Raw genomic sequence first — 15,831 nt, forward strand, 5'->3', positions numbered from 1 at the left:
TGAATTTGACAACATATTTTTGGTAATTTTGACAGTTTTATTCGCTGTCAGAATGGTTTATTTATTTCCATATATCTTAATTACGTAGGAAGATTTTTTTACAGCAATCTTCGTTATGAGAAAGGAAATCGAGAGTTTTCCCGCACTTCTGATATTCGTCACACTGTGACAGGATATCATTTTGATATCCTTTCACACTGTGACAGGATATCATTTTTATTCAATGAGTAAATTACAGTATTTCACTGTTGAAAATGTAATAATGTAATTTACCCATTGAATAAAGATTTTCCTTCCCTTCACCAAAAGTATTGTTATAATACTCCTTAACCTGTTATAAGATAGAAAACGAGTTTATAAACCATTCTGTCATAAAATAACACTACAAAAGTTCCCAAAATATAGTGCTGAAATTCATGTTTACAATGTTTTTCACTTAGCTATGACGTCTCAACCGCTCAACTATGACGTCATATGCCTAAGACTGCATTACAAAAATACGTAGGCAAAGGGAAAATCAAAGAAAATGTAATAAACAGAAAATTCAATGTTTTGTAGTTGAATATGGAATTTATTTCACTCGTGAGACAGAATTTTTTGATATTTTCACTCATGCTTCGCACTCGCGAAAATGTCAAAAAATCCTGTCCCACTCATGAAATAAATTCCATATTCAACTACAAAACATTGAATATCCTCTATGTATATATAAGTTACATACAAATTTATCATAATAAAACATTTTAACAATAAAATATAATTTTGAAAAATGCAGCTCATATTGCTTTAAACGGGTCAGTTCCATTTTCTTTTTCAAAGCAACTTCCTATGATGAAATTTGGAACTTAATGTATTGTGGGGAATAGTCTAAAATGTTGGGAAATCGTACGTTTCACTAAAATAAGGTTTTCAAGAAGAATATGACGCCAACATATTACTGCCTTGGTCTGTTGTATCTGCATGTCATTAAAATAATAATTTAATAGGTACAGTTAAAGAATTGTTTCACAGTCCTTTCTTATTTCACCTTATTTTATCAAGCACAGATATTTTTAGTAGTTCAATTCAAATAACGAAACACAAGCCTAATGCTTTTGCATAATGCAAAGTAAATGCACTCTCCTTGCAAAGAAAACTGTCATTGGTCCTATCATGTCCTTGCAGTTGAATTATCATCAGACCACATCACTCTGGTACAGGCATCACGTTTCCTGTCGGTTTAGCCGCCATCTTACGACATGGCGATCCCCGCTAGGTTCGGGTTCGTGTCAGTATTCTATTACATCTTTGTGATGTACAGGAGTTTCCGTGACGCGTGGACACAAAAGGGATTATCCCCGCGGTGGTCTTCATTCAGCATTAATCAAAACTACAGTAACCACAGACAAGGCTTTGATTTCAATTCTTTCAGTGTGTGTTAAAGAGGCACCTGACCTATATTTCTTAGAAACATTGTGACTTGATTGTATGTCATGTGGTTTCAAGGTCATGTCTTCTAAAACGAAGGGAAATTTCGAAGTATTACAATATGTATAAGAAACGTAGCGAATTCAGCAAAAACAGAGCTGCGGTGAGATTGTGCAGCATGAGAAAACATAAAGCATAATTATTGAACTGGTCAAATTTCTGATCACGTAATGCTGATATAAAGCTGTATTGTTCATGTATCGCTGAAATATATTGTTGTAAAAAATCAACCTTGCCCTTATTTTACCTACATGTACAAGTATATATTGAATAAATGATGTTATGAGCATTCGTATTTCATTAAACATTAATTTATAGATATAAAAGTTAACCAAGTCATAATTACATCTAGTAATTAATGCATTATATTACACAAAATGGTTTCAATTTTTATTTTGAAGATTTCATCCATAAATACTCGTTGACGATTACAGTTCTGACTAAGGGATTTTTGAATGTAACATTTATCGGAATAAGTATAAATAAATTGTTGTCATATTTTGTTTTTTTTGTACATATTTCTTTTCAACGTTTAAAATTTACATTATACACCCATACAAGTAAAATAGAAACTAATATGTCTCCCTTTTGAATGGGAGACATAAAAACTAATTTTACGAAATTTTGATAACAGAAAAAAAAGAATTTTAATCTTGTAAAAGTAAACTCTCATTTCCCTATAACAATGTTTTTAAAGAGAAAAACTATTAAAGAAACGTTTTATATCCCACAAAATGTATTTTTTTAAAAGTTCAACTAACTAAAACCAAAAGATAAAAGGAAATGACATGCTTTCACACTTCTATGGAATGCATCACGTAACTTTTGAGGTTGTTCAGACTTTTTTTCAATTTTACCTGCCAAATCAATTTGAAGTCTTGCCATTTTGTTCATAAATAGTAATGACTGCATCACAACAAGAGGCAGGAACCGCATTCACTGAAACATAACATTAACGTGCATGAACACGGTCACATCAAGACTGGATTCATTAAATTAGTGTTTTAATGATGAGAATGGGTGATCTAAAATTCATTTGAATCTGGGCGCTGCATGGTAAAAAGGGCATCCAAAGAAAAAACGCCAATCGATTTTGTGTTTTATAGGAGAGCGAGAGCTGAAGATACTTTTTTCTCGAGATACCAGAGAGAGTAAAGGTAAGGTTTTTTTGTCTTAATTGAAACGAGTTTTTAGAATATTGTTTGTTTCATTTGGATACCAAATTTTGAATTATAATGATGGGAGAGAGAAAAAGAGAGAGAGACAGATGTTTTAGTATTGTAAAGTTGTCTTTAAGGATACTAAAAAAATTTTATAAAATAATGCTTTAATGCAATCTGAATTTAAAATAACGTTTAATTTCAATTTGAAAGCATTTTACGTTTTTTTGGTTTTCATTTCTTCTTTTTTCTTACCAAAGTTGAAAGGAAACATTAGATTTTTTTCTCAGATCTTTGGAGGATAGTTCTCTATTGTAAGCATTACATATACATGTATATAATGTAAATTAAAATTCATTTGAGAATATGTATGTTTCCCCAATATGAACATGCAAACTTGATTTCATATTCATTGTTAAGAGTCAGTCAGCGAGGAAACCATGCAGAACTGTCCAAATCGAAGGTTGTCATATCTTAATGAAATTTAAAGGGTAGTTAGACTTTATAATATGTTATTAAAAAATGACCAAAAAAATTTCCATCATTCAACATGGCAGCCGTAGGCAGCGCCACCTCCTTTTTGCACATTTAAGTGCAAATGCACTTAAAAAATTCAAGAAAAATGGTAAAATTCACATTTGATTTATTTTACTCAAAATTAAACTTGCATTTCCATTGAGGTATTTTTAAGTAACATAAGACTATGTTCTTTCAAAATTGACATTTAACATAATCAAATATGCAATATATCAAAGGGCAGACAACTCTTGAAAATTGGCATGATGCCAATTTTCAAGAATTGCCAAAAGTATTACAAATTTAATGCCCCAAATCTTCCAAGACCAATCTTTGAAATTAATTTTTTTGATTTTATTGTACAAATATAACTCTAAACATTATCTTTGCAAAATATTGAGCTTGGGAAATAATAAATAATTGGGATATGGGGATTAACAAATTGCCAATTTTCGAAAAAATTGCTCAAATTCAAATGGGTTACAAAGTCGAATATAGTATTTTAAATTATAAGCAATTGTTGTTAGATATTGAAACATGTAACAATTTTCTTTGAAATAATAATTATGATTGAAAAATATTAAAATTAAAAATTAAAACTAAATTGTCAGAAATTACCCCTTATATGAGGATTAGCATTTTGCCAATTGTTTAGAAATGAAAAAAAAGCATAATAAATTGCATTGGCTTACTTGCAATTTTTTTTCAACAATCATATGAATATATATGTTCCTTACATTTTGTAAGTTAGTTTCTTTTTAATTATTAAAAGGGAAATTACAAGTATTTAAATTCAAACGGACTCTATTTCAGTATCATTCATATGAATTTTGAGACTTGAACATATAAAATTTGAGCCTTCAGTAAGTTGTTTGCTTTCTGCCAATTTTAAATTGGTACAATCTTATAAAAATACTGACAGGAGATGTTATACGAAAAACTCCATAAAGGAGTTCAAGAAAATGAAAGATGCTGGATTTTACTTTTATCCCACCTCCCGAATCAAACAATTGTCTTCTTTTTTCACTTGGCAAATTCTTTTCAGGTAAGTTTAATTTTACCCCCCCCCCCCAACCCTTTCAAAATCGTTTCTACGTCACTGCTATGACTGCGATTTTCCTGCATAAGAGATTTTATGATTATGAAGAAATCAACTTGAATTAAATAATGGGGGATTGAATTTATAAAATATATGTTGTTTATAAATTCGTGTATTCAAGGTGATTTAATCTATAAAAAAATATGTTTTCCTTTCCGTTTTCCGTTCCTTGTTTTAGCAACACCCCTCCAGAATCCTTATCATTTTTCATTATTTTATCCATTTCAATATTAGTATGTAAATTGTGGGGATGTGGATGGGGTTAACGATTGGGTACTAGATACACTCGACAGAAGTTGATACCCCCCCCCCCGCCCCAATTTGAATGAACAGTCATTTAGGGTATTCCTAGCTGCAGATCTGTAGCTCTCCGAAAACAAGAGGCCCATGGGCCACATCGCTCACCTGAGCACTAAGGGTAGGAAAAAGTAGAAAATGGCTTTTTATTGTAAAGTTTAAATCCAAAAGTAGTACCATGACCAATCATGGATTTGCTATTTTTTATAATGTTTCATAAAGAATTTTCCTATATATATCTTTAAAAACTTTGGTCGGCCATTTTGGCCCCGCCCTACCCCTGGGGGTCATGATTTGAACAAATTTGAATTTACACAACTTGAGCATGCTTCCATATAAATATGAATTATGGCTTTGTCATTCTTGAGAAGAAGATGTTTAAAGAATTTTCCTATATATTTCTATGTAAAACTTTGGTCGGCCATTTTGGCCCCGCCCTACCCTGGGGGGTCATGATTTGAACAAACTTGAATCTACACTACCTGAGCATGTTTCCATATAAATATGATGAATTATGGCTTTGTCATTCTTGAGAAGAAGATTTTTAAAGAATTTTCTTATATATTTCTATGTAAAACTTTGGTCGGCCATTTTGGCCCCGCCCTACCCTGGGGGGTCATGATTTGAACAAACTTGAATCTACACTACCTGAGCATGCTTCCATATAAATATGATGAATTATGGCTTTGTCATTCTTGAGAAGAAGATTTTTAAAGAATTTTCCTATGTATTTCTATGTAAAACTTTGGTCGGCTATTTTGGCCCCGCCCTACCCCTGGGGGTCATGATTTGAACAAACTTGAATCTACACTTCCTGAACATGCTTCCATATAAATATGATGAATTATGGCTTTGTCATTCTTGAGAAGAAGATTTTTAAAGAATTTTCCTATATATTTCTATGTAAAACTTTGGTCGGCTATTTTGGCCCCGCCCTACCCCCGGGGGTCATGATTTGAACAAACTTGAATCTACACTACCTGAGCATGCTTCCATATAAATATGATGAATTATGGCTTTGTCATTCTTGAGAAGAAGATTTTTAAAGAATTTTCTTATATATTTCTATGTAAAACTTTGGTCGGCCATTTTGGCCCCGCCCTACCCTGGGGGGTCATGATTTGAACAAACTTGAATCTACACTACCTGAGCATGCTTCCATATAAATATGATGAATTATGGCTTTGTCATTCTTGAGAAGAAGATTTTTAAAGAATTTTCCTATGTATTTCTATGTAAAACTTTGGTCGGCTATTTTGGCCCCGCCCTACCCCTGGGGGTCATGATTTGAACAAACTTGAATCTACACTTCCTGAACATGCTTCCATATAAATATGATGAATTATGGCTTTGTCATTCTTGAGAAGAAGATTTTTAAAGAATTTTCCTATATATTTCTATGTAAAACTTTGGTCGGCTATTTTGGCCCCGCCCTACCCCCGGGGGTCATGATTTGAACAAACTTGAATCTACACTACCTGAGCATGCTTCCATATAAATATGATGAATTATGGCTTTGTCATTCTTGAGAAGAAGATTTTTAAAGAATTTCCCTATATATTTTTATGTAAAACTTTGGTCGGCCATTTTGGTCCCGCCCTACCCCCAGGGGTCATGATTTGAACAAACTTGAATCTACACTACCTGAGCATGCTCCCATATAAATATGATGAATTATGGCTTTGTCGTTCTTGAGAAGAAGATTTTTAAAGAATTTTCCTATATATTTCTATGTAAAACTTTGGTCGGCCATTTTGAACCCGCTCTACCCCCGGGGGTCATGATTTGAACAAACTTGAATCTACACTACCTGAGCATGCTTCCATATATATATGATGAATTATGGCTTTGTCATTCTTGAGAAGAAGATTTTTACAGAATTTTCCTATATATTTTTATGTAAAACTTTGGTCAGCCATTTTGGCCCCGCCCTACCCCTGGGGGTCATGATTTGAACAAACTTGAATCTACACTACCTGAGGATGTTTCCCCATAAGTTTCATCCTTCCTGGCACAGTGGTTCTTGAGGAGAAGATTTTTAAAATATGCCACCAAATTTTCATTAATTCCCAATTATCTCCCCTTGAATGAGGGCGTGGCCCTTCATTTGAACAAACTTGAATCCCCTTCACCCAAGGATACTTTGTGGCAAGTTTGGTTGAAATTGGCCCAGCGGTTCTAGGGCGGGTATTAAATAAACCAACTAAGTACATAGTTAAAAAAGAAGTCGAAAATGTGAAAAGTTTACAGACAGACGGACAGACGGACAGCTAGACAGACGGACGCCGGACAAAATGTGATCAGAAAAGCTCACTTGAGCCTTCGGCTCAGGTGAGCTAAAATATTGATAGACCGGAGCTCTATCAATATTTTTTTTTTCGGAGAGCTACAGATCTGCTGCAGCTAGGGTATTCCGAATCACCTTTTACATTTTGACTGCAGATGATTTTATTAAAAACTTTTCACATGGTTGTTTGGTATCAAAGGAAAGCCAATTTAGTGAAAAATCAGATCTACTTTATAGATCGAACGAGTCTATCTTCGATACAGCGACCTTGACGGGGGTTATATTTGGATCACCTTTTTAGTGTATTGCGAATCACTTCTGGGTATTTCGAATCACCAGGTAAATTATTTATTTATTCATGGGTGATGAAAACGGTCAGAAAACATCATCATAATGATGAACTAGTTAGTATTGTTTATAAAAAGCTCCAAGATTAAAAAGAATTAAAATTTTCTTCATTGTTCTTGTTTATTTAAAAGTTATCAACACCCCCCTCTTTATTCGCACTATAAAACATCTTTTCAGAAGCGGATCATGCAGAAAACATGTACATGTATCATGTGCATGTGCAGCAATTATTACCAAGAAAATAGGGGTTTTAGAAATTACATGACTGTAAATTGTTGTCCTGTAAATATAATTATGTCACTTTTTTGCCCTTGTGATTTTTTTTTTCCTGCAAAACAATTAACATTGAAAATATCATAATTCTACGAATCGGCTACCAAAAAAAAAAAGAGAAAAGATCATATACATGTAATGATGATGATAATAAAAGAAATGTGTGAAAAGGAATAAAAACTAGCTCTTGTTTAGATATATGTATCACAATTATTAAATATGACATAAATCACTGCATACGTGCACAGTATACATATATGTGTACATGTATATGCGTGTAAGTCCATATTTACACATGTATGATAAAAGGATCAACACTGGTCAAGCTACTCATTAACTCTTCACAGCTTTTCAATTTCATAATTTTCATAGGTCCCTTGCATGTAAAGAAAACCGATTTTATCAAAATATCGGGCATATAACAAGTATGAAGGTGTGCAATTTTTCAGTTGCGGTCATGCACATGATACATGTACGTGATTCGATATACCCTAAACTGTAGGGGGCTACAAATGCGGTGGTAACATATACATTTTTATGTAATAAAAAATTATTAATGCTCATGAAAGCTCATAAAATTTGCCGTTCTATCAATACCTATTATGCTGGATTTCATCCACCAACAACGCCACAACATCAATGAGAAATATTCTGCAACGTTTATACACGGAAATTTTCTTCGAGAAGGATAGCAAATTAACGAATTAACTAGTGCTAATTGTAACGGGGACCGTTACAGATGTTCCCCAAACGCTCCCCAACTCCCTTTTGGTGCCATATTCCCTGTAAGCTTTATTTATTAACACAAACTCTATGCATTTGAAATTTTAACAATGTTTACCCAGAAATGTACCATGCTCATTCAAATTTTAGCATTGCACGTGTGCACATGTGAAGGCATATACGTAATGACCATATCATCTTGTCTACACAATCTATATATTTTAATATACTAAATATTAAAGTATTTAATCCAAAAGTATTAAAAAATTCGCTCATTCAAGTGTATTTTTGATTTTACCCATTTCACGTGCACGCACGTGCATACATGAGCATGGTGACCATACCTTCTTGTAGAAGTTCATTAAATCTATCTATGTTCTAAATCCCATCCTGTTTGGTTGAAAACCAAGGGAGTTATAGCTTTTTAAAGTTTCAGCCAATCAGATTGCAGCGTACGTATACGTACATGTATGCATGTGCATGGAGACCATACCTTCTTGTAGATGTCCATTATATATATCTATGTTCCAAATCCCATCCTGTTTGGTTGAAAACCAAGGAAGTTATAACTGTTTAAAGTTTCAGCCAATCAGATTACAGCTCACGTACACGCACGTGTATGCACGGCATGGTGACCATACCTTATTGTAGAAGTTCATTTTATATATCTATGTTCCAAATCCCATCCTGTTTGGTTGAAAACCAAGGGAGTTATAGCTTTTTAAAGTTTCAGCCAATCAGATTGCAGCTCACGTATACGTACATGTATGCATGTGCATGGAGACCATACCTTCTTGTAGATGTCCATTATATATATCTATGTTCCAAATCCCATCCTGTTTGGTTGAAAATCAAGGGAGTTATAGCTATTTAAAGTTTCAGCCAATCAGATTGCAGCGCACGTGCATGCACGTGTTTTCATGATAATTTCTTTGTATCATGTTGTAGGATATCCTAATGCATGGCTATGTTCAAAATTTCAAAGGATCTCCTCAAAAAACAAGAAAGATATTGAGACTTTAGTTTCAGCCAATCAGAGCAAAGCGCACGTGCATGCGCGTGAGATCTTGCTATTTTGACCATTTCATATTGTCTATATTACTAATATATCCTTACATTATGAGTTTCAAAGCATTTCATCAAAAATTTAAAAAGTTACGCCTATATCAATTAAATCGGTCATTTTACATGTTGCACGTGCGCGCTCTTGCAAGCACGTGCGCGCAAAATGACCTTTGTTCGGCAAATCTACATAACATGTCTATTGACCCTAAAAACATTTTACCTTAGTCGGATGTGTAGTTTACAAGATAACTCAAGGACAAAATTTTCCCAGGAATAATAATAACTAGATGCGTTCTTGTTGCTAGAGCAACAAGCGGTCTTCCGACCGACTTTTCGTTAGAGTTCTATGCTGCATCATCCCATGAAATAGAATTCAGAATGTATTTTTTGTTTACATTTATTCACAGCAGTCTCTCAACATACATCATGATAATTGCAAGTATTCCTCAAAATATCTCAAAAATAGCTTTTAAAAATCGGCAAAATATTCCATATGTGTTATAAAAGAGATAAAAGTCATTTGTAACTGAAAAAAGACATAAACGAAGAAAAAAAAATTTCAATGCCCAGAGCGGGATTCGAACCCCCGACAATAGGACAAAGTTTGGTTTGGTCATATCTTTTCAATATATGCACGAATCAAGATACTGAACACATATTTAGAATTCTCATAAGACACACTATAAATCCTGTTAATCCTAAAGAAAAATATCGGAAAACAAAAAAGTTGAGAAATAGGACTTTTTGAATTCACTTCCGTTTGCGACCGGAAGTGCCGACGACGAAAAATAAAGGTTGTTCCCCATAATGGAGTTCGATGTTCTATCACCTCAGTGAGTTTCACTTTCATATCTTTAGCCGTTCTCGAGAAAACTGCTGGACAAAATGCCTTTTAAAAAATACAAAAATCCCCAAAAATCGCGAACGAAAGTGAATTTTGAAAAAATGAAAAACACGTCTGGAGATATTCTCATGATGCATCATCCCTGTAAAAATCTTTCAAATCCGTCCACGCACAGCGGAGATATCGCCCTAACTATGAAAAAAAGAATAATAATAATAATAATAAAAAACAGACGAATAACAATAAGGTCTTCCGAAGGAAGTCGGAAGACCTTAATAATAATAATAATAATAAGAAACAGAGTAAAAACAATATGTTCCCCAACTTCGTTTGGGGAACATAATTAAGGTAAATTACCGAGTGTCACGAAATGCGGGGTGATTCGAAATACCCTAAACGACTGAATATGAATTCAGTCTTTTATCATGTTTGTCGCCAGTTTTGAATTTTTACCACTTTGTACTGCAAACTAGCAAAGTTTTGGCTGCAGTAACAACTCATGTTTTCTTGGGGGGGGGGGGGAGGGGGATAGTACCCTCCTCCGAATAATTTTGCCAATATTTATCGTGGAGGGTCCTATATCGATGGGGTACCTAAATCGGTGGCATCTCCTTTTGAGCTGATGATTTTTAATGGGAGATCTGACTTCATCAATATATGAATCTTACGTAACACAGTAGTTAAAAGTATGTAATGTAAAATGAAAAATATGCTTAGGAATGACGGTGTTTTGTTAACTCAAAAACACATTAAATTTATGAAACGTAATAAATTTACATGTAGATTGAAATTACCAATTATTTTTGAATTTGTTGAGAGTATGCAATCAAATGCCTGTTTGTATTCTTATATTTTCTCAACTGATGACAAAACAAGTTGCTAAGACACTAAGAAAAATACGTACGTTTATATTGAAAATATATGATTTTAGTTAGTGAGTCCTCTATGATTTTCCCCTCGCTTATTTCATTATTACATGTTTCATATGTGTTTTTCTTTTCCTTTTCATACTTGTACCTCTGACCTGAATTTATATGTTGTTAATATATTCTTCATTGTCCCCATGTACCTGAAATGGTTTGAGTGAATAAAATGATCTTAAACTTGAACGGGGCCAGGTACCTTAAACAAAATATCAAATATATTTTGATTTAAAATATGTTATTATTTGATTTAATTTCCTATTCAATATTGTACTTGTTAGGAAAAATTTTGTAACTGTTAATAACCATTAATAGCTACTACATGTATAATGCCCAAAATAAAAAAAAAAACATCTGATGACCTTTTATTTTTTTTTTACTTTCTATGGAATTCTTGGTAGTTGATAATGTAGGTTGTCCCCCCTCCCCCACACTGAAATTGCTTCCTCTGGGCCTGTTATTTGTTTATTCAAGCTAAGTTGTTGTTTCTTTCTTACATTCAAATATTTTAAAATAAGTTTTTTCTCTTTCATAGTGTAATAATGCTCCACAGCAACTTCCCATGTGAAGAAAAAAATGATCATACATGACTTCTTTCCATATTGACATACCTGTCACTTTTTACCCAATAGTACAAAAGAGTTCCAACAAGGGGAGATAACAATTTAACTCCAGCAAATTGGTAACAAGGGGCTAAAATAAGCAAAAGAAAGTTATATGAAGTATTCAAATCAGTTATTCCTCTTCTAAAAAATAAATTAGATTAAGAATCTTCTTTTTTTATTTAAATATCATAGAAATAATCCAAAAATATGGTAAAAGTCTGTTATTTAAAATATGTGAAATTGTAGCAAAATATGGTATTTCAAAGTTAATTTACAACATGTAGATATTATTTCCCAAGCTCAATATTTTAATACAGAGTAGACCTTAGATCATTCTTAAAGTAACAATTAATTTAATTTAATTTCAACCTTGGTCTTGAGAGAAATGAGCATCTAAAAATGGCTAAAAAATCATACTCATTTATTTAGGATCTATAAATAGATGTGTAAAAAATAAAATATTTATTTGAATTAAGGTAGAACCTATGTCGGAGAAGTCTTTGTCACAAGATTTTCAAACTTTTCATAATGATAAATTAGCACTTGCTTATCAATCAGTTAAAAGCACATGCCATGTTTCCTTGCTATTAAATGTAGTGCAGCCAGTTAAACATGGAATGATAAATACATATTGCGACTTCACAATTTCAGTCATTTTAGGGGTACTTGTCATGCAAAGAAGACAACAAAATCCGAGAATTGTTTCTTTAAACATCGTTGTTTCTATTGTTTATAAATTGAACAGTATTAAACAATATTTCCCGAGAATAAATTCTTTTTTATTCAATTGACATAAAAGATAAGTCCAAATTTTCAAAACTATAGGCAAATGAACTCTATTTATTTTCAGTCAATTTTCCACCCTACATTTGTAAATATATATCAGAAATCTTTGTCACAATGTTTTCAATCTTTAACATGATAAAGAACATACCCAAATGATTACAAAAAGTGATTAAAATATATACCTTTCCCCTCTAACTAATGAGAAATAGGTTAATTACCGATACTAATATTCTTGACTTTTTTGCACTTACACGGATTTTATTATTAAATGACTGTGCAGGGCTACTTTCAGCTTTAAAATGTTTATGAAAAATTGTACTTTTAACTTAAAAGATCATATTTAATAGAGAAATTGTAATAAAACTCCAAGAATATGAATAAGTAACAAATAATTATGAAAAGGAATGCACATCATTTCATGATAGATATCACAAAATGTACACACAATCTACAACACATACATCTTTGACTTAGACACATTTCATCAAGATATTACACCATTTAGTTGGCAGACTGACGATTTTTTAAAAAAGATTTTTGCATTCCTTCAAAATAGTTACAGACCATTTACATTATTACAGTTTGTTGTATACATGGCAATTTCATCACACAATATAGTCTTGGATTTGTCAACTTAATTAAGGTCAAGATCTATTAAATGAAAGGTGCCTACAGGTTTCTCTAATTCAAGAAATATATTGTCATTAAGCATTATATTAAAAAAAATATATATATCAAATATTATGAAGATTATTTCGGCATGATTTTAAATTGAATTCTGTGAATTTCAAAATGCAGTATTTTCTACCATTTCTATACTGAAGCTGTAAAGTACGGGAAATGACATGGAATTAATTATGACGTCATAATGGATCTAGCACAGACTAAACACATTCACTAGTTATGATGTCATACGACATAGGTTCTACGTTAAGTTTTTCCTCATTAATTGTGTTAATTGGACCATGACTTTGAAAATAAAACAAAATTTGAAAGTAAACTGATGACAAAAGGTAACTTTTTGACTTGATCAATTTGTATACATTTTCCATTAAATTTTGTGTGATTTTCGACAAATATGCAAATGAGCTGTTACTAAAAATAGATGCAGGGTTCGACATTTTTTGGTGGATATTCTGACTTCTACCTTTATGTAGAAAATTTTAAGCCACTTAAAATTCCCAAGTTGCAACCTTCCATTTGGACGATTTTTTGAATTTTGCATGGTTTTCTCGCGGACTGGCTCTTAAATGCATTCCATTTCATGAAGCTCTCATTTTCATTTATTAATCTAATTTGATGCAAGGAGTTGCATTTACTTTCAACACTGTTCAAATTTCTAGAATAGAAAAAAAATTGTGCAAAGGTTCGTCAATCAAGAGAAAAAAAACACCTATTATGTTTGTTTTAAATAAATGCATAAATTCAATGTGAATTGTTTTGATTAATTTCATTCTTTATTTGAAAAAAAAAATGTAAGTTTCAAGACAGAATATTTTCATTTGCTGATGTCTTTCCTTATATAACAATGTTAATAAAATTGAAATTCAATTTTCACTGACATGCAGTTGGTCACTGGATCAGACTTTTTTGAGTATGAAAAGCAAACTGTACCACCCATTTGGAAAGTACCGATTGTGACGTCACATGACGTCGTAGATACGTTATGTTACATTTCCAAAGCAAAGTCTAAATAATGTCTATATATCTTTGTAACACGACTAAAAAAGTCAAATATAAAAATAACAAATAAAATATCATTTTTAGTGTTTCATTGGGGTATGATAAAGTCGGTACGTGATCAAATCTACTATAACGCCCTTCATTATAGAATTTGATCACGTGACCGACTTCATGTGAAACTCAATGAAACTTAAAAAATGATTTTTTTTCATTTCTTAAAAAAAAATTGATTTATCAATGAGAACAAATAAAAAAAAGATTGGGATTAAAGTGGAAAGCGTAAAATATATAATTTTTTTTGGATAGGGTAGGGTAAGTGTTATTTACTAAAAATAGTTTATAATATATTTATCATTGATCCATCAACTGCTATCGCAAGTTCATTTTTTATGGAAAGCAGAGAATGATTATTAAATTTCTACCTACTTAAAATTCTAAAAAAGAGTATTATGATTTTAATAAAAATATAAAATATATATGTTAGACATGAATAATAATTGAAGTTTTACGCGGAAAACTATGATTACTTTTCAGAAAAATAGCATTTTTGTATTGAATCGTTTGAATTGCTGTAATAATCAAAACTTTTGGAAAAGTTCCCGTCAAATGTAAATAATTAAATATATTTATTTTATTGGAAAGACAGCTAGGAGAGAAAAGAGTATTGTATAAAATATATAGGTAATACATGCATAATTAAAGTTTAACGCGGAAATCTGTTATAACTTTTCAAAAGAATTGCATTGTTGTTTCGAATTGCATGTATTGCTCTTAAAATTAAAATAATTAAAAAATAAAATAGAATAAAAAATACCCGTAGAATGTAATTTTTTTTTTTAATTGGAAAGACAGCTTGAGCTAGGAGAGAGAAGAGTATTGTATAATAAAATTCAAATGTAAGCGATAATCTATCCGTCAATCGATCGTGACTGCTAAAAGAAGCTATCCTATTTTTGATAACTTTAATAAGGAGAGACATCATAGGGACTAATTGCCCGTGTGTTACGTAAGATGAAGGGAAGACGGATCTCATATGCTACTACTTTAAATATAACTTTGATAATAAAGGATCTAAGAGAATCGACGAATATTAAAATGGGTTTTATCTATGTACATGTTTCTTGCCTCATCAATAGTTTTCATCGACCTATATATGTATGCAAACATTTATTAAATCATTGAAAATATAACAGCTGTTTCTTCACCTTAGATGATTTAAGCATCAGATGTGAGATTTTGTTAAGTTTTCAAAACAAAGAAAAATATTTTTGGAAAGTAAAGGATACATATTCTACAATACCATTGCCTACAAGAATATTTTTACTTATGGCACTTTGAAAAAATTAAGCACTTTGAAAAAAAATTTCAAAGTGCGTTAAAATTGGGACAAAATCAACGCACTTTGAAAGTTTTTTTTCTCAACATGCGTTAAATTTGCGACACACTCAACGCACTTTGAAAATTTTTTTCAAAGTGCGTTATGAGCGTACATAAACATTTTTTTTACATTGGGACATTTAATGCACTTTGAAAAAATATGCATAAAACAAACATTTCTAGACTTACAGATTTTAGTAATTGAGAGAACAAATTTGTAATAATTATATCTTTCGGAAAACTTTATAATTTGCATGTACTCATTCAACCTCATTGACAACAAGGAGAAGACGAGTAGGAGGTCGCTCAGCCCAACTCTTTTTTTCCTATACATTGTACATAGCCGTCGGTAGCAAATTGAAAATGGACCCCCCCCCC

General features: G+C 31.9%; 1 protein-coding gene across 1 annotated transcript in view; it reads left to right on the plus strand.

The window, feature by feature from the left end:
- The first annotated feature begins 2,596 nt into the window (after positions 1 to 2,596).
- Positions 2,597 to 15,831, plus strand: part of LOC134250461 (kappa-type opioid receptor-like) — a 42,246-nt gene continuing 29,011 nt past the window's right edge. The window contains exon 1 of the mRNA XM_062732822.1: positions 2,597 to 2,624. The gene's annotated coding sequence lies outside the window, so the exon portion shown is untranslated. The remainder of the gene's footprint in view (positions 2,625 to 15,831) is intronic.

Source organism: Saccostrea cucullata, unplaced genomic scaffold (genome assembly GCF_032062105.1).
Source record: "Saccostrea cucullata isolate Sc308-1 unplaced genomic scaffold, CSIRO_AGI_Scuc_v1 ctg57, whole genome shotgun sequence".
Classification (NCBI taxonomy): Eukaryota; Metazoa; Mollusca; class Bivalvia; order Ostreida; family Ostreidae; genus Saccostrea; species Saccostrea cuccullata.